We start from the raw sequence: 22,247 nt of genomic DNA on the forward strand, positions 1-22,247 counted from the left end.
TATGCCAAAAGACGAAGTTTGATAGAGGGAAGCAATCTGGAGTGCTTCAACCTTTGCCAATCCCTAATTCACCATGGGAGAGCATATCCATGGATTTTATCTTTGGATTGCCTAAGTCTATCCATGGGAATACGGGACTATGGGCGATAGTAGACAGGTTTAGTAAACAAACTCATTTTATAAATGTCAAAAAGACTATCAAAGCCCATCAAATAGCAACCCTCTTCATTTCACAAATCTTCAAGTACCATGGCTTGCAAATGTCCATAGTGTTGGATAGAGATCCTAGAATGACCAATAGTTTCTGGAAGGGTCTCTTTAAGAATTTAGGGACAAATTCTTGATCTACTAAAAGCCTATGTAACGGAAGTAGATCAAAGGTCCCAATGGGAGAAGTACTTACCCTTAGTGGAGTATGCCTACAATAACATTGTACATACTTCCATGGGAAAAGCACCTTAATAGGTAATTGAGGGAAGATCAAAAAGTCCCCTGCTACTTAAGGTACACGGGAAGATCTTCACTGTAGATGAGTATAGCCGAGACCTACAAGAATCTTTCCAAAAGATTAAGGATGCTATCTCTATCTCACAACAAAGGCAAAATGCTCTTGTTGGATAAGAACAGAAGAGCCCAACACTTTAAAGAAAATTATTGGATATTACTTAAATTTCCCAAGGCTTGATTAAGGCACACAATGGGCACGAATCCTACGGGACATCAAAAGTACTATGCTAAGTTAGCAAAAAGGTATTATGGTCCCTTTCAGATTCTTAGGCCAGTCAATGAGATGGCCTATCAACTCAAGTTGCCCAGCCACTGGCTCATACACAATGCTTTCCATGTGAGCCTATTAAAGCTTTACAAAGGAGAGCCACCTCAAGAACCAACTATTGAAGACCCACCGGAGATCGAGGACCAAGAAGAGGTGCTGAATCCCGAGTCCATTCTTCGACATGAAGACAAGGTATTAAGAGGCGGTAAGACTATCCAAAGATAGTTTATTAAGAATTATCTTTTTGAAGATGCTAGATGGATGCAAGGCATACAATTAAAGGATAACCTAAACCTTGTCAATGCTTACAATGCTTCCCTAGAGTAAGCAAATGTACAAATGTTTAAAATGAACAAAGTTTTTGTCTTATAAGACTCTCTTTTTCTTTATTGTGCACAAATGTGAAGTAGTATGCATGCTTAGAATCAAGTTTGCGGGACGACGTCTCCCAAACACCAAGTAGAGCTTGTCACTCTACTATGGAAGATTGATAGGACTAATGTGCAGACATGCTTGCGGAAGCTTAGGCTCTCAAGTGCCAAATGGACTAGTCATCCATTCCAGAACGATGTTGTAGGGTAAGATAGGGATCCTCTACCCGCTAGAAAAAGGACTAATGGATAGGCTTTATGTTCTCTACCCATAGTCAAGGACGGCTATGATTTCAAGAGAGAAGTTATGTCATCATAAGTTATATCTAATTCTCCTAAATGATTTTCTCATGTTAAACTGATCATTTATTATGGGAAGTTCTAGGGGAGAAAAAGCTAGAATATTGGTTAAGCTAAAAGACCGGCCACATTAGGGATCCAAAGGAGGGGCCATCTACAAAAGAGCAATGTGCAACAATGGGTTTTAAAGAACCTAAGGTTCTGCCCATTAAGACTTACAAAATGCTAAGGTTCCATAATTTAAAGGTTGTGTCCAAAGGTCAAAGCTTAGGAAAATTGGATGCTTTGTGTGTGTACAAAAATTCTTCATGAGTCCTACATAGGAGGGTACGAGCCCTAGAAGTAGGGGATGAGAGAGATACACACACACACACAAACACACTCACAAGCTTCGTTTACACAAAGGGAATGAGGGACACTTGTCAGCTCCCTAGCCCAAATGCCCACAAGGTATACTCAAATCCTATTGGATGCCCATGGAGGTGGACCAATGAGAATTAAGCTAGAGTAAATCTAGTTTAATCAATTCTAAGCCATGTTATAAAAGCACCAATAAGGATTAAGCTCTCTAGAAGACTATTGGACAGTCTTCCAAGGGGTCCAATGGGCATTCAGTAGCCCAATGGCTTGCCTGATTCCTATTGGCCAGGAGACAAAGGGGTCCAATGAGAGTTCAGTTGCATTAATTAATTACCTAAATCTCTCACAAAAGGGGAAAGGGGAACACATGTCAGAAGGCTATCACTTATGCCTCTCAATTTTCATTGGCTAAGCCTAGCATGGGCCAATGGGGTGCCTGCATGAGTAAAATGAAAGAAGGGTCGACCGAGAGAGAGAGAGAGAGAGAGAGAGAGAGAGAGAGAGAGAGAGAGAGAGAGAGAGAGAGGACTGAATTTTCAAAGGCATTATTCTACACACACTCACACTAGCTCATGTGTGAAGCAAGAAGACTCTCTCTCTCTCCTTCTCAAGCTTTAATGGAAAGCTTATCACCTTCTCCAAGCTTGTGAGAAGGGAGGCCTACACCAACAACTCTTGGCTTTGTGATGCAAATCCAACAAAGACCCAAGCTTCAATGCATGCTCATCTCCTCTACCATGCTAATTACTAAGCTATGCTATGCTAATATGAGTGATTATGTGAGGAGATGTACATCTTCTGTAAGACTACTCCTTCTTCTTCTCAATCTACTGTCATACCCTGCTAGCTTTCACCATCTTTGAAGGTGTGTGAGGTCTTGGGTCTGAGACCGAGAGGGAATTGATGTTGTGTTTTATAAATGTTTTTCTTAGTGCTTGAAGCTTCCATCTTCATTGCACTAGCTAGTTATTGAAGGAACACAGAGGATTGTACTGTAAAATGTCTCTTTTGATGGGGGAAACCTATAATACAAAGCCTTTTGGAGGGGGGACTGGCTCCATGTAACCGGTCCTCAACTGTTGTCAATAGCTTAATTTCTCTCTCTTTTGCAGTATTGTTCATGTCTATCTAACTAGGTGTTATGCTTTTTGTTGCTCTCTCTACCCAAGCACTCTTGTTATGCTCATTAGGAACCTGTTCTAATGAAATGCTCACTATGTTCATGTTATTTTCCGCTACACACAAGTTACTAGGCCATTAAATGTTACATTGGTATCAAAGCACAAGGTTTCTCTTTTCTTGGTCAAGAAAGGAGGTCCTCGATCAAGCTAGCTATAAGTGGTTGGTATTATTAATTGCAATTGAGTGAAGAAATTTTTTAGCCTTGCAGTGCACCTGCCTTCATGCAGATAACGGGGCATCACCGTTGAGAGCTATGGTCTTAATAGTGGAGTCCTACGGGGCTTGCCTACGGCTTAACCACTATTGAGATATTAGAAGCTTGAACAGAGACGGTGTTGTTTTGGTGTTGAAAGACCCTCTCTTCTATTCCTTGCAATTAATGGTATTTGAGCCATGGGTACAGTAGCTTAAGTGCTTTTCTAAAGGGGTAAAGAGGAGTAGCAACTAGGGCTTGAAGTGCCAAAGTACACCTAAAAAGGTTCACACCTAAAAGTTGTTAAAATGGCTAACAATAGTAAAGAGAGTGAAATTAATGTTGACAGCTTTGATTTTGCTAATGAGCAGGCTACTAATGATGCCCCTATGCTTGTTAACTACCTTGTTTCTAGGCTTCAACAAGCCATGGGCAATCCATCCCTCCGAAGTGAAGTGCAACAATAGCTTCGTGATCATGGGATTCTCCAAGCTTCCCACCATGACGAGAGAATACCTAGGAAGCCTCCTTGTGAGACTTCCAAAAGAGGCCTCTCTCCAATTCAGAAAGAAGAAGAGGATCCATACGAAGGGCTCAAAAGTATGCTTCTTGATGGCCCATCCCCTTCTCAAAGGAGAACTCAAGAGCCCCCACCGAAGGAACAAGAAAGAGGTGAGTCTCCTGCCACCACGACGGAGATGGTTCCACCAAAATGGTGGGCTAAACACTCTCAGTCACCTCCTAAACAGAGAAGACCATTGCACACTTCTCCACACCATAATTCAAAGAGGGATGGAAAAAAACAAGAGAAGAAAAAGGCGAGAAAGAGGACACCCTCTTGTCCATCTTCTTCATCCTCTTCCTCTTATGAAGAAAGTGATGGTGCGGACAAAGAAAAAGAAGGCAAGAAAAAGGCGAGAAAGAGGTCACCCTCTTCTCCATCTTCCTCAAATTCTTCATCTTTTGAAGAAAGCGATGGTGCAACTTTTGAACCATAAAAAAGAAGAGCCATAGGAAATCCTATACCGCGTGGAAGAGGTCGTCCAAGCTCAAGAAGTTCAAAGAGGGAGGAAAGAGCATCTCTTTTCTTACCTATGACGGCACCTTTGGTACTACGGACAAAGTCTTGGCCTTTATCCAACAATTCAATGCACTATTTGGAGATGAGGGCTTCACGGAGTCCTCTAAGCTACACCGTGTAGCCATGCACTTTCAAAAGTCCGCCAGGCAATGGTGGTTTAGTCTACTGGCAAATGGTGAAGCTCCACAAACATGGAAAGCTTTAAGAGCTTCGATCATGAAGCAATTTTTGGCCACCGATGCCAAAACAAACTACTCACCGAATGGTCAAGCTTGAACCTCTCTCCTTACGAATCCATTCATAAATATGTAGACAAGTTTTGGGACTTACATCTCAAAGCCACTGTCTTCAAAAAGATGGATTTTAAAGAGCAAAAGCAATAAATTTGTGCGGGCTTAACTGAAGAAATGGCGGAGTATGTCAACTCCCAAAGGCCACACACTATACCTGCGGTTATACACCATACTATGGTGGCTTCTCGAATCATTTCCAAACAGGGGCTAAGAGAAATTCTAAGCCCACAGAAAACAAGGGTTCCAATGAGCCTAAGGGGAAGGATAATGTCCAAAAGTTTTGCAAGGGCAATTCCAATAACAACAAAGCTAAAGAGAAGGGAGTTTACAAAGGCAAAAATAAACTGTCTCCTAAAGATATTGAGCGTTATCGCAAGAATAACCACTATTGCAAAATCGGCGAGCAAGGATATGCATGTTGTGCTTGTCCCCAAAAGAACACCTGCCATGAGCCTCCTAGAGCTACCTTGGTTGAAATCCAAGAAGAGTAAGCTCACCACAAAGGATCTCCTTTATGCCATGCTTGGGAAAAAGTAAGCGAATATGATGCTTTTATTCTCTTTGACCCTGGGTCTACTCACAAGTTCATATCCACAGAGTTGGCCACCAAGCTAGGAATCCAAGCCTATGAGATGGGAGATGTCCTACCCGCAGATGGTGCTTTCAAGGGGCAAGAAGCTTCTGTCACTCCCTTAATCGGGAAATTGAGGCTCCATGTCCAAAGAAATGTGTACAAAGAGGACTTCTTTATCTCTCCTCTCAAGCACGAGGATGTAATCCTAGGGGCACCATAGTTTGATTGCATCGCTGCCAATGTTAAATTCCCTAAAAGGAAAATTTACTTTAAGTACATGGAAAAAGATATGTACATAGATGCTAAGGAAATGGGTAACACCATACCCATTGTACATACGCCAACTTTCAATAAGTCAATAAAGAGCTCTATTTCCGTGTACATGATTTCTGTTAAAGATTCTCAAAATGAACCTAATGCTTTAGCAAAATAAAATATAAACAATCGCAAGGAATTAGAGTTATCCAATTTTCTCAAGGGGTTTCAAGATGTCTTTATTGACGACATCCCTTGTGAACTACCTCCTATACGAGGCAATGATGACCATGCAATTGAACTTCTTCTTGGAAGTTCACCGCCTAATAAACCTCCTTATAGAAGAATTTCTCAAGCTCAACAAGAGGAGATTATGCGGCAAGTGCATGAGTTAGTTGAAAAGGGCATGGCTAGGCCTAGCTCATCTCCATTTTGCTCACCCATGTTATTAGTGCAAAATAAAGACAGCACATATCCTATGTGTGTCGACTATAGAGCACTAAATAGGATCACTATCAAGAATAGGTTTCTCGTTCCATGGGTAGAAGACCTATTTGATAAGCTATAAGGATTGACCTACTTCAGTAGGATTGACCTAAGAAATGGCTACCATCAAATAAGGATAGTTGATCAAGACATTGTAAAGACCGGATTTCGCACTACGTTTGGTCTTTACAAATACATTGACATGCCTTTTGGATTGACCAATGCACTAGCCACCTTCAACCGCTTGATGGAGAAGCTATTCAAGCCTCACCGAACCGTTACAGGAGTGTTCTTTGATGATATTATCATCTACTCTACGTCACTAGATGAACACAAGCAACTCCGAGTAATATTTCAAGTCTTAAGAGAGAATAAACTTTATGTTAATCGAAAGAAAAGTGAGTTTTTCTTACTTATTCAGTATTTAGGTCACATTATCTCTCAAGATGATAACTGTGAAAGTTCTTCAGGAAATATATCATCAGATTCTGTTATCCATTTGGGCTCAGGTGAATCTATCTTCTTCTCCTTAGGGTTAAGCTTTACTATGTAAATCCTCTCATTCTTCCTATCACTCTTCATAAGTTTGGTAAAGGTCACTAGCCTGAGCTTAAGCTTCCACTATTTCCCAGTAGCTGTAACCCTAAAGTTTTGATTATTTTTGAAAGTCAATGAAGTGTCTTTACAATGTATGTGAGCATCATTGGTTTTAAGCCAAAAATCCATTCCTAGAATTCCAATCATAGTCCAATGAGAGTTTAGTTGCATTAATTAATTACCTAAATCTCTCACAAAAGGGGAAAGGGGAACACATGTCAGAAGGCTATCACTTATGCCTCTCAATTTTCATTGGCTAAGCCTAGCATGGGCCAATGGGGTGCCTGCATGAGTAAAATGAAAGAGGGGTCGACCAAGAGAGAGACGGGGCTGAATTTTCAAAGGCAATATTCCACACACACTCACACTAGCTCATGTGTGAAGCAAGTAGACTCTCTCTCTCCTTCTCAAGCTTTAATGGAAAGCTTATCACCTACTCCAAGCTTGTGAGAAGGGAGGCCTACACCAACAACTCTTGGCTTTGTGATACAAATCCAACAAAGAGCCAAGCTTCAATGCATGCTCATCTCCTCTACCATGCTATTTACTAAGCTATGCTATGCTAATATGAGTGATTATGTGAGGAGATGTACATCTTTCTCGTAAGACTACTCCTTCTTCCTCTCAATCTACTCTCATACCATGCTAGTTCTCACTGTCTTTGAGGGTGTGTGAGGTCTTGGGTCTGAGACCGTGAGAGAATTGATGTTGTGTTTTATAAGTGTTTTGCTTTGTGCTTGAAGCTTCCATCTTCATTGCATTAGATGGTTATTGAAGGAACACAAAGAATTGTATTGTAAAATGTCTCTCTTGATGGGGGAAACCTATAATACAAAGCCTTTTGGAGGGGGGACCGGCTCCATGTAACCGGTCCTCAATTGTTGTCAATAGCTTAATTTCTCTCTCTTTTGCAGTATTGTTCATGTCTATCTAACTAGGTGTTATGCATTTTGTTGCTCTCTCCACCCAAGCACTCTTGTTATGCTCATTAGGAACCTATTCTAATGAAATGCTCACTATGTTCATGTTATTTTCTGCTACACACAAGTTACTAGGCCATTAAATGTTACATTGGTATCAAAGCACAAGGTTTCTCTTTTCTTGGTCAAGAAAGGAGGTCCTCGATCAAGCTAGCTATAAGTGGTTGGTATTATTAATTGCAATTCAGTGAAGAAATTTTTTAGCCTTGCAGTGCACCTGCCTTCGTGCAGATAACGGGGCATCACCGTTGAGAGCTATGGTCTTAATAGTGGAGTCCTACGGGGCTTGCCCACGGCTTAACCACTATTGAGATATTAGAAGCTTGACAGGAGACGGTGTTGTTTTGGTGTTGAAAGACCCTCTCTTCTATTCCTTGCAATTAATGGTATTTGATCCACGGGCACAGTAGCTTGAGTGCTTTTCTAAAGGGGTAAAGAGTAGTAGCAACTAGGGCTTGAAGTGGAGGCTTTCCAATCAACGAGCAAAGAAAACCGAGCAAAGCCAGGTTTTCGAGCAAATATGAGCAACACCCTTGACAATTGTTGTGAGAGAAAGGTGTATTGGAGAAAATAATCATGTCATACTATATTCAACTAGAATCTCAACACAAAATTACCATAAAATAGTGAAGGCTTCAAAATCCCAAACCTCTTTACACGTTGAGGCCCTAACAAAATCCCAACTCACAGCAGTATATGCAAAGTGATTAATTATGGATACATAAAAAACATCAAAAAAGGTATGGGCATAAAGGTAGCCATAATGTGGATGGGCCTCTGCATGTTTGCTCTTGCACTATCTCTCTCTTCTCTCATTCTTTCTTTTCAATCTATGATGGTATCATCACAGTAATAACCTACAATGATCCTGACACACCTGTGAGAGGAGTGATCCCACCATACCTTTCTGCAAACGAGCGTGCCAAGCCTTCTATGGATGCTCTTATGTGGTAAGGTATCCCAATTTCAAGGCCACTGGTCACACGACTGCTCAAACCATGCCTTGCTCTTCTGTTAAGGTGGAGACCCTTCTTGCATGTAGATTTTCTTGACCCTCCTCGACATTCCGTGTTGTAGGTACCGATGTTGATGATGATGCAACCCTCATTGAGGTCTTCCTTGGCAACTTGACTGTTGCAAAACCTATTGTCACAGGCCCTACCCCTTTTAGGTGCTACCTACTTAGCATGCCATGCTTTTGCTACTCCCAATAGTCCTATTGGTGAAGCAGACTACATGCCTCCAAGCTCTTAGGTGTATGAGCCTTATGTCATCAGAAGAGATGCTCCTAATGCATGATTGAGAAAACCAATCTTCAAGTTTAGGTATTGCACTCATGTATCAAGCATCAAGAGGTCCATCATCTCTTATAAGGTCATGTGGAACTCGAGGCCCTTCATAAGAGGACTTGCTATGGGGACACTCGCTGACTGTATGGGATCCCTCTCACCCTCTCCCTTTCTCACATAAGGCAAGCATACCCTCCATCTCCAGCTACTTGCTCGCTGATGAGCCGTGTTTTTTTGTTTGCTAGTAAGGTGTAGCAGATCAGACAAATTCATAAAATCATACATAATAGAGCAGATTTCGTCGACTTCATAAGGAAAATGGAAGGGGCGAGGGCTAGCGAAGGAGGATGGTAAGAACAGATGCTCAGCACGTAGTAGGCAGCAAGGCGACCAACAGCTTGTCAGAAAACGGGCGCTGGCTATGAGATGATGGCACCTCGCTCACACAGGTTGTGCACTGACGAGGCTGGCAGCGATTCTCTCACAGGGTTCTCTCTCTCTCTCTCTCTCTCTCTCTCTCTCTCTCAACCCAAGAGCTGTTAGCATGTGTGCTCTCTCTCGCGTACGAGCGCCAGCGTAGTCTGATATGCAGCTGAGGTTGTCCACACTGATTCATCCTCCACTTGCATCATCGAGTATGAGAAGCTCATATATAATGATGACTTCTTTAAGTAGAAGCTTTCTGAAATGGGGAGGAAAGGCCCCTCGTAGCATATGGAAATGAGTTTCTTCCTGAACTTCGTCTTCATCTATCGGCTCGTCTTCATTTGTCGGCTCCTTGCCTGGCTGTAAAGCTGAGGGGCAACCTCTTTTGAGAAACCCTTCTCTCCAATGATGGGCTTTGCTATGTCCTACAGGTTAGAACGCGCATCGGCCTGTGAAATTGCCAGAAGCATTTCCCGCGTTCCATCTGTTGCATCTTGATGCTAGCTCTGCAGCTCGGGAGGAGACGGCGAAGGCAATGGTTGCAGAATCTCGCCTTGCTCATCCGACAGCTTTTTTCACCGATAGGAGCTTGTTTTGCCTATGACCTAGAAGGCCTTTGTGAACCTCTCGAAACCAGTCCGCGCCGGCGCGGACTGGTCTGAGCATGTTAACTACCCTACTAGCTCGCCATGGAGCGTTTTCGCCTATAACAAGGAAGGGGACTCTCAAGACCTTGTGAAACTGCTGAAGCCAGTCCGCGCCGGCGCGACTGGTTTGAGCATAAGTTTTTGTTTTTCTTATGTTTTAAAATAAGCTCTAGCTACCTATAGAAAGTTAAATAATCTCCATTTGGGTTTTTCCACTAGATTCCTTGGAATCCCGTCCCTCACTTCGGTGGAAGATACTACGTGTAACCACATATCCCAACACATCAAGTTGTGAGGATCAGTGATACGTAAAGTTCAAGAAAAAATCTCTACAAGCTCAACTGCAAGTTGCAAGGCTACATCACAAGCATTGCACCCCTATCCATGGGTTACCCTCAAGCTTTAGAGTCGACGCACCCCTTGCTTCTCTTTCCCTAAGTTAGTTTGACATCTCAAACTCACCTTGCCATTTTTCTCTCTTGATACACATTTTTTTTTAATAAACTATAGCTGGTACTCCCTAATGGCCTTGGTTAAACTAGTCCAAACCAATCCGCACTGGCCCAGACTAGTTCCAGGATGGTGGGCACCCCACCATTGGTGGTGGCGGATCTGGGCGATGCTGCGATAGATTTTTGGCGTGTTTCATAAATTCAAAGACATTGCTATTTCTAGTGAGGGTCTTTTATAAGATGGCAATGTCTTTTGCATCTATAGCCATAACAATATAGCATCAAACTGACCCCACTCTATTTAAGAAGATAACTCGAACCTACGGCACAAAAGCTATCTACACTCACTACTCCATTGGTGGTCGACAGAAGTGCAAAGAAAATGTATTGCATGCTCTACAATTCCTACTCCTTGACCTACTTGTTTGAAACACAATGTCTACTTTCCTACTTGTACAATGCTCAATTGCTCAAATGCTTCATAAAATCTCACGCAATGTAGTATGGAATGATGAGGACACCCCGTGCATGCACCAAGGAGGAAATGTGTGCATGTTGTTAAATTGTGTGCTACTTACTGTATTCCTACTTTAAAGAAAAACCTTGAGCATAGCCACTTAACACTAGACTTGTAATGAGCCACAAAACTGGCTGAAGCCACAAAAATGGCTCACATCAAGATTTTAGTAAATGAAATATAACTTTTGTATATGACATCAAAATTTCATGAAACTTCTTAATTATGGGTTCAAGAATAATATTAAGAAACTAGAGTTTCCCCACACCTAGTTTTGAGCCCTTTGAGCATCATATAATCACAAAAAAAAAATCACCAAGCTTCTTGACCACGCCCTAAAGTTCTCTACCAAAAAAAGGTTCCTACACCTAGTTTTGAGCACTGTGACCATCATATTTAGAAGAAAAATCACCAAGCTTCTTGACCACACCCTAAGGCTCTTTACCTCAAAGATTAGGGTTACATATTCAGAACGAAATGAGTCATTAATGAATCGTGATGACTTAAGCACAATTTCATAGTGGCTTGCATGCAAAATAATAAGAAACTGGTGGCTTCTTGTGGATCTTCACTAACCACTTTAACCCTTGTTCTCCTCTTTTCCTAATACTTCAATCCCTTGTCGCTACTCCACATCTTATCACAATTGTCACACTTATTGTGTCTCTTTTCCCTTATCACATTTAAAAGTATCTCTAACTTACAAATAGCTTTTATTGAGAGACTCGCTCGTTTTTTTCATCGCTCAAAAAACTCGCTCGCCATCTTGTAAGACTCCTTGAAGTGCCAAAGTACACCTAAAAACATTTACACCTAAAAGTTGTTAGAATGGCTGACAATAGTAAAGAGAGTGAGATTAATGTTGATCGCTTTGATTTTGCTAATGAGCAGGCTACTAATGATGCCCCTATGCTTGCTAACTACCTTGTTTCTAGGCTTCAACAAGCCATGGGCAATCCATCCCTCCAAAGTGAAAGCAATGACAGCTTCGTGCTCATGGGATTCTCCAAGATCCCCACCATGAAGAGAGAGTACGTACGAAACCTCCTTGTGAGACTTCCAAAAGAGGCCTCTCTCCAATTCAGAAAGAAGAAGAGGATCCATACGAAGGGCTCAAAAGTTTGCTTCTTGATGGCACATCTCTTTCTCAAAGGAGAACTCAAGAGTCCCTACCGAAGGAACGAGAAAGAGGTGAGTCTCCTGCCACCACGACGGAGATGGTTCCACAAAAATAGTGGGTTAAACACTCTCAATCACCTCCTAAACAGAGAAGACCATTGCACACTTCTCCACACCATAATTCAAAGAGGGATGAAAAAAAACAAGAGAAGAAAAAGGCGAGAAAGAGGACACCCTCTTGTCCATCTTCTTCATCCTCTTCCTCTTATGAAGAAAGTGATGGTGCGGACAAAGAAAAACAAGGCAAGAAAAAGGCGAGAAAGAGGTCACCCTCTTCTCCATCTTCCTCAAATTCTTCATCTTTTGAAGAAAGCGATGGTGCAACTTTTGAACCATAAAAAAGAAGAGCCATAGGAAATCCTATGCCGCGTGGAAGAGGTCGTCCAAGCTCAAGAAGTTCAAAGAGGGAGGAAAGAGCATCTCTTTTCTTACCTATGACGGCACCTTCAGTGCTACGGACAAAGTCTTGGCCTTTATCCAACAATTCAATGCACTATTTGGAGATGAGGGCTTCACGGAATCCTCTAAGCTACACCATGTAGCCATGCACTTTCAAAAGTCCGCCAGGCAATGGTGGTCTAGCCTACTGGCAAATGGTGAAGCTCCACAAACATGGAAAGCTTTAAGAGCTTCGATCATGAAGCAATTTTTGGCCACCGATGCCAAAGACAAACTACTCACCGAATGGTGAAGCTTGAACCTCTCTCCTTACGAATCCATTCATAAATATGTAGACAAGTTTTGGGACTTGCATCTCAAAGCCACTGTCTTCAGAAAGATGGATTTTAAAGAGCAAAAGCAACAATTTTTTGCGGGCTTAACTGAAGAAATGGCGGAGTATATCAACTCCCAAAGGCCACACACTATATATGTTGTTATACACCATACTATGGCGGCTTCTCGAATCAATTTCCAAACAAGGGCTAAGAGAAATTCTAAGCCCACGAAAAACAAGGGTTCCAATGAGCCTAAGGGGAAGGACAATGTCCAAAAGTCTCGCAAGGGCAATTCCAATAACAACAAAGCTAAAGAGAAGGGAGTTTACAAAGGCAAAAATAAACTCTCTCCTGAAGAGCTTGAGCATTATCGCAAGGATAACCACTGTTTCAAATGCGACGAGCAAGGACATGTGTGTTGCACTTGTCCCCAAAGGATCACCGCCATGAGCCTCCTAGAGCTGCCTTCGTTGAAATCCAAGAAGAGAATCTCACCACAAAGGATCTCCTTTATGCCATGCTTGGGGAAAAGTAAGAGAACATGATGCTTTTATTCTCTTTGACCCTGGTTCTACTCAAAATTTCATATCTATAGAGTTGGCCACCAAGCTAGGCATCCAAGCGTATGAGATGGGAGATGTCCTACCCACAGATGGTGCGTTTAAGGGGCAAGAAGCTTCAGTCACTCCCTTAATCATGAAATTGAGGCTCCATGTCCAAAGCTATGTGGACAAAGAGGACTTCTTTATCTCTCCTCTCAAGTACGAGGATGTAATCCTAGGGGCACCATGGTTTGATCGCATGGCAACCAATGTTAAATTCCCTGAAAGGAAATTTTACTTTAAGTACAAGGAAAAAGATATGTACATAGATGCTAAGGAAATGGGTAACCCCATACCCTTTGTACATACGCCAACTTTCAATAAGTCAAAAAGAGCTCTATTTCCGTGTACATGTTTTTTGTTAAAGATTCTCAAAATGAACCTAATACTTAAGCAAAATAAAATATAAACAACCCCAAGGAAATAGAGTTATCCAATTTTCTCAAGGGGTTTCAAGATGTCTTTATTGACGACATCTCTTGTGAACTACCTCCGAAACGAGGCAATGATGACCATGCAATTGAGCTTCTTCTTAGAAGTTCACCGCCTAATAAACCTGCTTTCTCAAGCTCAACAAGAGAAGATTATGCGGCAAGTGCATGAGTTAGTTGAAAAGGGCATGGTTAAGCCTAGCTCATCTCCATTTTTCTCACTCGTGTTATTAGTGCAAAAGAAAGACGGCACATATCGTATGTGTGTCGACTATAGAGCACTCAATAGGATCACTATCAAGAATAGGTTTCCCATTCCATGGGTAGAAGACCTATTTGATAAGCTACAAGGATTGACCTAAAAAGTGGCTACCATCAAATAAGGATAGTTGATCAAGACATTGTAAAGACCGCATTTCTCACTACGTTTGGTCTTTACAAATACATTGTCATGTCTTTTGGCTTGACCAATGCACCAGCCACATTCAACCGCTTGATGGAAAAGCTGTTGAGGCCTCACCAAACCTTTACTGGAGTGTTCTTTGATGATATTATCATCTAATCTAATTCACTAGATGAACACAAGCAACACCTTCGGGTAATATTTCAAGTCTTAAGAGAGAATAAACTTTATGTTAATTGAAAGAAAAGTGAGTTTTTCTCACAAGAGATTCAATATTTAGGTCACATTATCTCTCAAGATGGTAACTGTGAAAGTTCTTCAGAAAATATATCATCAAATTATTTTATCCATTAGGGTTCAGGTGAATCTATCTTCTTCTCCTTAGGGTTAAGCTTTACTATGTAAATCTTCGCATTCTTCCTATGAATCTTCATAAGTTTGGTAAAGTTCACTAGTCTGAGCTTAAGCGTCCACCATTTCCCAGTAGCTGTAACCCTAGAGTTTTGATCAGTTTTGAAGATTAATGAAACGTCTTTACAATGTATGTGAGCATCATTGGTTTTAAGCCAATCCATTCCGAATTCCATCGTAGATTCCTATAGGTAAGACTCTGAAATTTGCAGAAGTATTATGGCCATCCAAAACAAAATTCAAGTTACCCCCCACTGAAGTAGAAGATCTAACCTTCCTATCCGTAGCTAATTCTAATGTAAGGTCTGTATCAAGGTGTTCAGGCAAAATGAGGTTTCTGATGCACTTAGGAGATATGAAAGAATGTGTACTCCCTGAATCAACCAATAAGGTAATATGGTTACCTTGGTACTCCACTGGGGTTTGAATTACTGAAAATTATTCATTCACTCCCTAATGTTCAATTGTAGCATGAACATACGCGTTTGCTTGATTTCCTTCACCTGTAGTCCCTTGAGCTCTGTTAAGTTGAGGTCTTCCTCAGGTCTTTGATTTCTTCCTCCTCCTAAACAAGGTTGACGGTCAACATTCCCGTTATTGTTATTGTTGATAGACGGTCCATTCCGAACAAAAGGTGGATTGCCTAGTCTAAAGTTCCCTTGGTTTTGAGGTTGTCTCTGGTTTTGGTTAAAATTTTACTAATTGAAATTCCTCTGAGAACTGCCCATGGTCTAGGTCTAAAATTTCCAAAATTCCAATTCGGATTGAATTTTCTATGTTCATAATTGTCCACCAATCCTATGAAGCTTTAAAAAAAGATTATCTCTCAACCTGTGCTTACATTATGGGATCTCCCAAAGTTATTTGAGGTCCAATGTGACGCTTGTGGTGATTGCCTTTGGAGCTGTTTTCCTCCAAGAAGGGCACGCCATAGCCTATGAAAGTCGAAGGCTCGCCCTTGTTGAGCAAGCTCTAGGCATATATGAAAAGGAACTCCCCAGAGTTCTACATAACCTATGAAAGTTGAGGGCTCGACCTTGTTGAGCAAGCTCTAGGCATATATGAAAAGGAACTCCCCAGAGTTCTACATGCCTATGAAAGTCGAAGGCTCGACCTTGTTGAGCAAGCTCTAGGCATATATGAAAAGGAACTCCCCAGAGTTCTACATGCCTTAGACTCATGAAAGCACTATTTATTGGGGACTCCTTTCATTCTGCAGACGAATCACCAAAGTCTTTAGTACTTCATGACGCAGACCAAGCTCTCAGACAAACAAATGAGGTGCGCAAATTTCCTTTCGCAATTTCATTTTCATATTGCCTACATTGCTACCAAGCATAATCAAGTAGCCGATGCACTCTCAAGATGGCTGAGAGTGAATGCGGTTTCCATAGCAACTCACAATGATCTATCTTCTATGATAGATGAGTATGCTATTGATCCCGAATTTAGAGTGTGATTTCAACCCTTGCACTAGGGAAGAAAGAGGAACCATTTACTTTACAAGATGGTTATCTTCTCTATTGCAATAGACTATGCGTTACTAACTCACTACGTGAGAAAGTAATGTATGAATCGCATGCTCCTCCTTATGCGGGGCATACAGGAATTCAGTCTACTCTAAAAGGGATTGAAACATATTTCTATTGGCCTATCATGAAAGCAAACATACAAGAGTATGTTTCTAAATGTGCGGTATGCCAAAAGAAAAAGTTTGATAGAGGGAAGAAACCTGGATTGCTTCAACCTTTGCCAATCCCTAATTCACCATGGGAGAGCATATCCATGGATTTTATCTTTGGATTGCCTAAGTCTATCCATGGGAATATGGGAATATGGGCAATAGTAGACAGGTTTAGTAAACAAGCTCATTTTATACCTGTCAAAAAGACTATCAAAGCCCATCAAATGGCAACCCTCTTCATTTCACAAATCTTCAAGTAGCATGGCTTTCCAATGTCCATAGTGTCGGATAGAGATCCTAGAATGACCAATAATTTCTGGAAGGGTCTCTTTGAGAATTTAGGGGCAAGGCTAAATTTTTCTTCGGCCTATCACCCACAAATTGATGGGGCCAAGTAAGATAGCTAATCGAACAATTCTTGATCTACTAAAAGCCTATGTAACGGAAGTAGATCAAAGGTCCCAATGAAATAAGTACTTACCCTTAGTGGAGTATGCCTACAATAACAATGTACATCCTTCCACGGGAAAAGCACCTTTTGAGGTAATTGAGGGAAGATCAAAAAGTTCCCTGCTACTTAAGGTATACGGGAAGATCTTCGCTGCAGATGAGTATAGGGAAGACCTACAAGATCTTTCCAAAAGGTTAAGGATGCTATCTCTATCTCACAACAAAGGCAAATGGTTGCTGCTGATAAGCTTAGAAGAGCCAAGCCTTTAAAGAAAATGATTGGGTCCTACTTAAATTTCCCAAGGCTCGCTTAAGGCACACGACGGGCAAGAATCCTAGGGGACACCAAAAGTTCTATGCTAAGTTAGCGAAAAGGTACTGTGGTCCCTTTCTGATTCTTAGGCCAATCAATGAGATTGCCTATCAACTCAATTTGCCTAGCCCTTGGCTCATACACAATGCTTTCCATGTCAGCCTACTAAAGCCTTACAAAGGAGAGACACCTGCAAAACCAGAAGACCCACCGGAGATCGAGGACCAACAAGAGGTGTTGCAGCCCGAGTCCATTCTCCGACATGAAGACAAGGTATTAAGAGGCGGTAAGACTATCCCGATGATATCTTATTAAGTTTAAGAATTATCCTTTTGAAGAAGCTAGATGGATGCAAGGCATACAATTAAAGGATAACCTAAACCTTTTCAATGCTTACAATGCTTCCCTAGAGTAAGCAAATGTACAAATGTTTAAAATGAACAAAGTTTTTGTCTTATAAGACTCTCTTTTTCTTTATTGTGCACAAATGTGAAGTAGTATGCATGCTTACAATCAAGTTTGCGGAGACGATGTCTCCCAAACACCAAGTAGAGCTTGTCACTCTACTATGGAAGATTGATAGGACTAATGTGCAGACATTCTTGTGGGAGCTTAGGCTCTCAAGTGCCAAATGGACTAGTCATCCATTCTGGAACGATGTCGTAGGGTAAGATAGGGATCCTCTACCCGCTAGAAAAAGGACTAATGAATAGGCTTTATCTTCTCTACCCCATATCACGGACGACTATGATTTCAAGAGAGATGTAATTGCATCATAACTAAAATCCAATTCTCCTAAATGATTTTCTCATGTTAAACTAATCATTTAATATGGAAAGTGCTAGGGGAGAAAAAGCTAGAGTATTGGTTAAGCTGACAAACCAGCCATAGTAGGGATCCAAAGGAGGGAAAATAGGGATCCAAAGGAGGGGCCATCTACAAAAGCGAAACGTGCAACAATGGGCTTTAAATACCCTAAGTTTAGCCCACTAAGACTTACAAAATGCTAAGGTTCCAAAATTCAAAGATTGTGTCCAAAGGTGAAGGCGTAGGAAAATTGGAGCCCTGGAAATAGGGGATGAGAGAGAAACACACACACACACACACTCACAAGCTTGCTTTACACAAAGGGAATGAGGGACACATGTCAGCTCCCTAGCCCACGTGCCCACAAGTTTTCCTCAAATCCTATTTGATGGAAGTGGACCAATCAGAACTAAGCTAGAGTAAATCTAGTTTAATCAATTTTAAAACACTTAATAAAAGAACCAATAAGAATTAAGCTCTCTAGAAGACTATTGGTCAGTCTCCCAAGGGGTCCAATGAGCATTCAATCTCCCAATGGCTTGCCTGATTCCTATTGGCCAGGAGACAAAGGGGCCCAATGAGAGTTTAGTTGCATTAATTAATTACCTAAAGCTCTCACAAAAGGGGAAAGGGGGACACATGTCAGAAGGCTATCACTTATGCCTCTCAATTTTCATTGGCTAAGCCTAGCATGGGCTAATGGGGTGCCTGCATGAGTAAAATGAAAGAGGGGCCGACCAAGAGAGAGAGGGGGATGAATTTTCAAAGGCATTATTCCACACATACTCACACTAACTCATGCGTGAAGCAAGAAGACTGTCTCTCTCCTTCTCAAGCTTTAATGGAAAGCTTATCACCTACTCCAAGCTTGTGAGAAGGGAGGCCTACACCAACAACTCTTGACTTTGTGATGAAAATCCAACCAAGATCCAAGCTTCAATGCATGCTCATCTCCTCTACAATGCTAATTACTAAGCTATGCTATGCTAATATGAGTGATTATGTGACGAGATGTACATCTTTCTCGTAAGACTACTCCTTCCTCTCAATCTAACCTCATACCCCGCTGGCTCTCACCATCTTTGAAGGTGTGTGAGGTCTTGGGTCTGAGAACGAGAGGGAATTGATGTTGTGTTTTATAAGTGTTTTGCTTAGTGCTTGAAGCTTCTATCTTCATTTTACTAGCTAGTTATTGAAGGAACACAAAGAATTGTATTGTAAAACTTCTCTCTTGATGGGGAAAACCTATAATACAAATCATTTTGGAGGGACGGCCGGCTCCATGTAAATCCGGTCCTCAACTGTTGTCAATACCTTAATTTCTCTCTCTTTTGAAGTATTGTTCATGTCTATCTAACTAGGTGTTATGCTTTTTGTTGCTCTCTCCACCCAAGCACTCTTGTTATGCTCATTAGGAACCTATTTTAATGAAATGCTCACTATGTTCATGTTATTTTCCGCTACACACAAGTTACTAGGCCATTAAATGTTACATTGGTATCAGAGCACAAGGTTTCTCTTTTCTTGCTCAAGAAGGGAGGTCCTCAAGCTAGCTATAAATGGTTGGTATTATTAATTGCAATTGAGTAAGTAGAATAGGGATTTTTCAGCCTTGCAGTGTGCCTGCCTTTGTGCAGATAACGGGACATCACCGTCGAGAGATATGGTCTTAATAGTGGAGTCCTATGGGGCTTGCCTATGGCTTAACCACTATTGAGCTATTAGAAGCTTGACAGGAGCCGGTGATGTTTTGGTGTTGAAAGACCCTCTCTTCTATTCCTTGCAATTAATGGTATTCAAGACATGGGTACAGTAGCTTGAGTGCTTTTCTAAAGGGGTAAATAGGAGTAGCATCTAGGGCTTGAAGTTCCAATGTACACCTAAAAAGGTTTACACTAAAAGTTGTTAGAATGGCTGACAATAGTAAAGAGAGTGAAATTAATGTTGATAGCTTTGATTTTGCTAATGAACAGGCTATTAATGATGCCCCTATGCTTGTTAACTACCTTTTTTTTAGGCTTCACTAAGCCATGGGCAATCCATTCCTCCAAAGTGAAGTGCAATGACAGCTTCGTGCTCATGGGATCTTTTAAGCTCACCACCATGACAAGAGAGTACCTAGGAAGCCTCCTTGTGACACTTCCAAAAGAGGCCTCTCTCCAATTCGAGAAGAAGAAGAGGATCCATACCAAGGGCTCAAAAATTTTCTTCTTGATGACACATCTCCTTCTCAAAGGAGAACTCAAGAGCCCCCACTAAGGAACGAGAAAGAGGTGAGTCTCCTGCCACCTCGGTGGAGATGGTTCCACAAAGACGGCGGGCTAAACACTCTCCATCACCTCCTAAACGGAGAAGACCATTGCACACTTCTCCACACCATAATTAAAAGAGGGATGGAAAAAAAAAAGAGAAGAAAAAGGTGAGAAATAGGACACCCTCTTCTCCATCTTCTTCATCCTCTTCCTCTTATGAAGAAAGTGATGGTGCGGACAAAGAAAACCAAGGCAAGAAAGAGGTCACCCTCTTCTCCATCTGCCTCAAATTCTTCATCTTCTGAAGCAAGCGATGGTGAAACTTTTAAACCATAAAAAAGAAGAGGCCATAGGAAATCCTATGCCGCGTGGAAGAGGTCGTCCAAGCTCAAGAAGTTCAAAGAGGGAGGAAAGAGCATCGCTTTCCTTACCTATGACGGCACCTTTAGTGCTACGGAAAAAGTCTTGGCCTTTATCCAAAAATTCGATGCGGCGTTTGGAGATGAGGGGTTCATGGAGTCCTCTAAGCTACACCATGTAGCCATGCACTTTCAAAAGTCCGCCAGGCAATGGTGGTCTAGCCTACGGGCAAATGGTGAAGCTCTGCAAACATGGAAGCTTTAAGAGCTTCCATCATGAAGCAGTTTTTGGCCACCGATGCCAAAGACAAAGTACTCACCGAATGGTGAAGCTTGAAGCTCTCTCCTTACAAATCCATTCATAAATATGTAGACAAGTTTTGGGACTTACATCTCAAAGCCACTGTCTTCAAAAAGATGGATTTTGGAGAGCAAAAGTAACAATTTTGTGCGGGCTTAATTGAAGACATGGCGGAGTATGTCAACTCCCAAAGGCCACGCACTACATCTGCAGTTATACACCATACTATGGTGGCTTCTCAAATCAATTTCCAAACAGGGGCTAAGAGAAATTCTAAGCCCACAGAAAACAAGGGTTCCAATGAGCCTAAGGGGAAGGACAATGTCCAAAAGTCTCGTAAGGGCAATTCCAATAACAACAAATCTAAAGAGAAGGGAGTTTACAAAGGCAAAAGTAAACTCTCTTCTGAAGAGCTTGAGCGTTATCGCAAGGATAACCGTTGTTTCAAGTGCGACGAGCAAGGGCATGCGTACCGCGCTTGTCCCCAAAAGAATACCCGCCATGAGCCTCCTAGAGCTACCTTGGTCAAGATCCAAGAAGAGGAAGCTCACCACAAAGGATCTCCTTTATGCCATGCTTGGGAAAAGGTAAGAGAACATGACGCTTTTATTCTCTTTGACCCTGATTCTACTCAAAATTTCATATCCACAGAGTTGGCCACCAATCTAGGCATCCAAGCCTATGAGAAGTGAGATTTCCTATCTGTAGATGGCACTTGTGTTTGATGTTGAGGATGAGCTTCAACATATAACTCCCATGCTACATAAGTGTTGGGTACAAGGTAATCTCTAGTCCCCTTTGAGACTCGAACCACTTTAATTCCCCAATGGAGATTGAATCCAACCGCATAGTTGAAAAAGACTCTTTGTGAAAAGTCACTCGGGAGTTCATCTAGACAATTAAGAAGAGCCATCTAAAACAAGACAAGGAGAGAGAGAAAACTTAGTACACATGTGAACCAAAACTGAGTCTACGCTTCTTTTATTCATCAAAATCTGATTTTTATGATTTCATTACAATATTATGGGTGTCTTGGAGCTAATTCTCTAAATATTTTTTTAACTCTCATAACAGGGTATTCTCTCAGACCTCCCATGTGACAACGTGATTTGTAGTTATCTTCTAGCTTCTCTTTTCCTATGACAGCTGCAAGAGCTTCAAACTTCTTGGTGACTTCGGCAATCCTTAACATTTGGAAACGCATTGCCAAGTACTAGAACATGTCTTCTAGACCTAACCATATTATGAGTTGAAGTAGCCTAAGGTTGGCAAATCAATCTCTTGGACTGTCGTCAATATAGATGAAGAATTGATGGAAGGGTTCTTGGTGATGGGTAAGGTAACTACGATCAACACTCTTCCAACAAGTTGTGCTTCCTTGCATGCCAAATACTTTGCTCCTGATTTCTAAGTAAAAGAGTTCCCGTTCATCCTTGGACAACCGTGTCACAATATTGTTGAACACTATGGCCAAAACCTCATTCTCCTGGCTAAAGCATTCATGCGTCACTCTGGGAGCCATTTTATTAACAACAAACATTCAAAGAAACCACAATGTGTA

The sequence above is a fragment of the Adiantum capillus-veneris genome, chromosome 8 (genome assembly GCF_014529385.1).
Source record: "Adiantum capillus-veneris isolate H3 chromosome 8, ASM1452938v2, whole genome shotgun sequence".
Lineage (NCBI taxonomy): Eukaryota > Viridiplantae > Streptophyta > Polypodiopsida > Polypodiales > Pteridaceae > Adiantum > Adiantum capillus-veneris.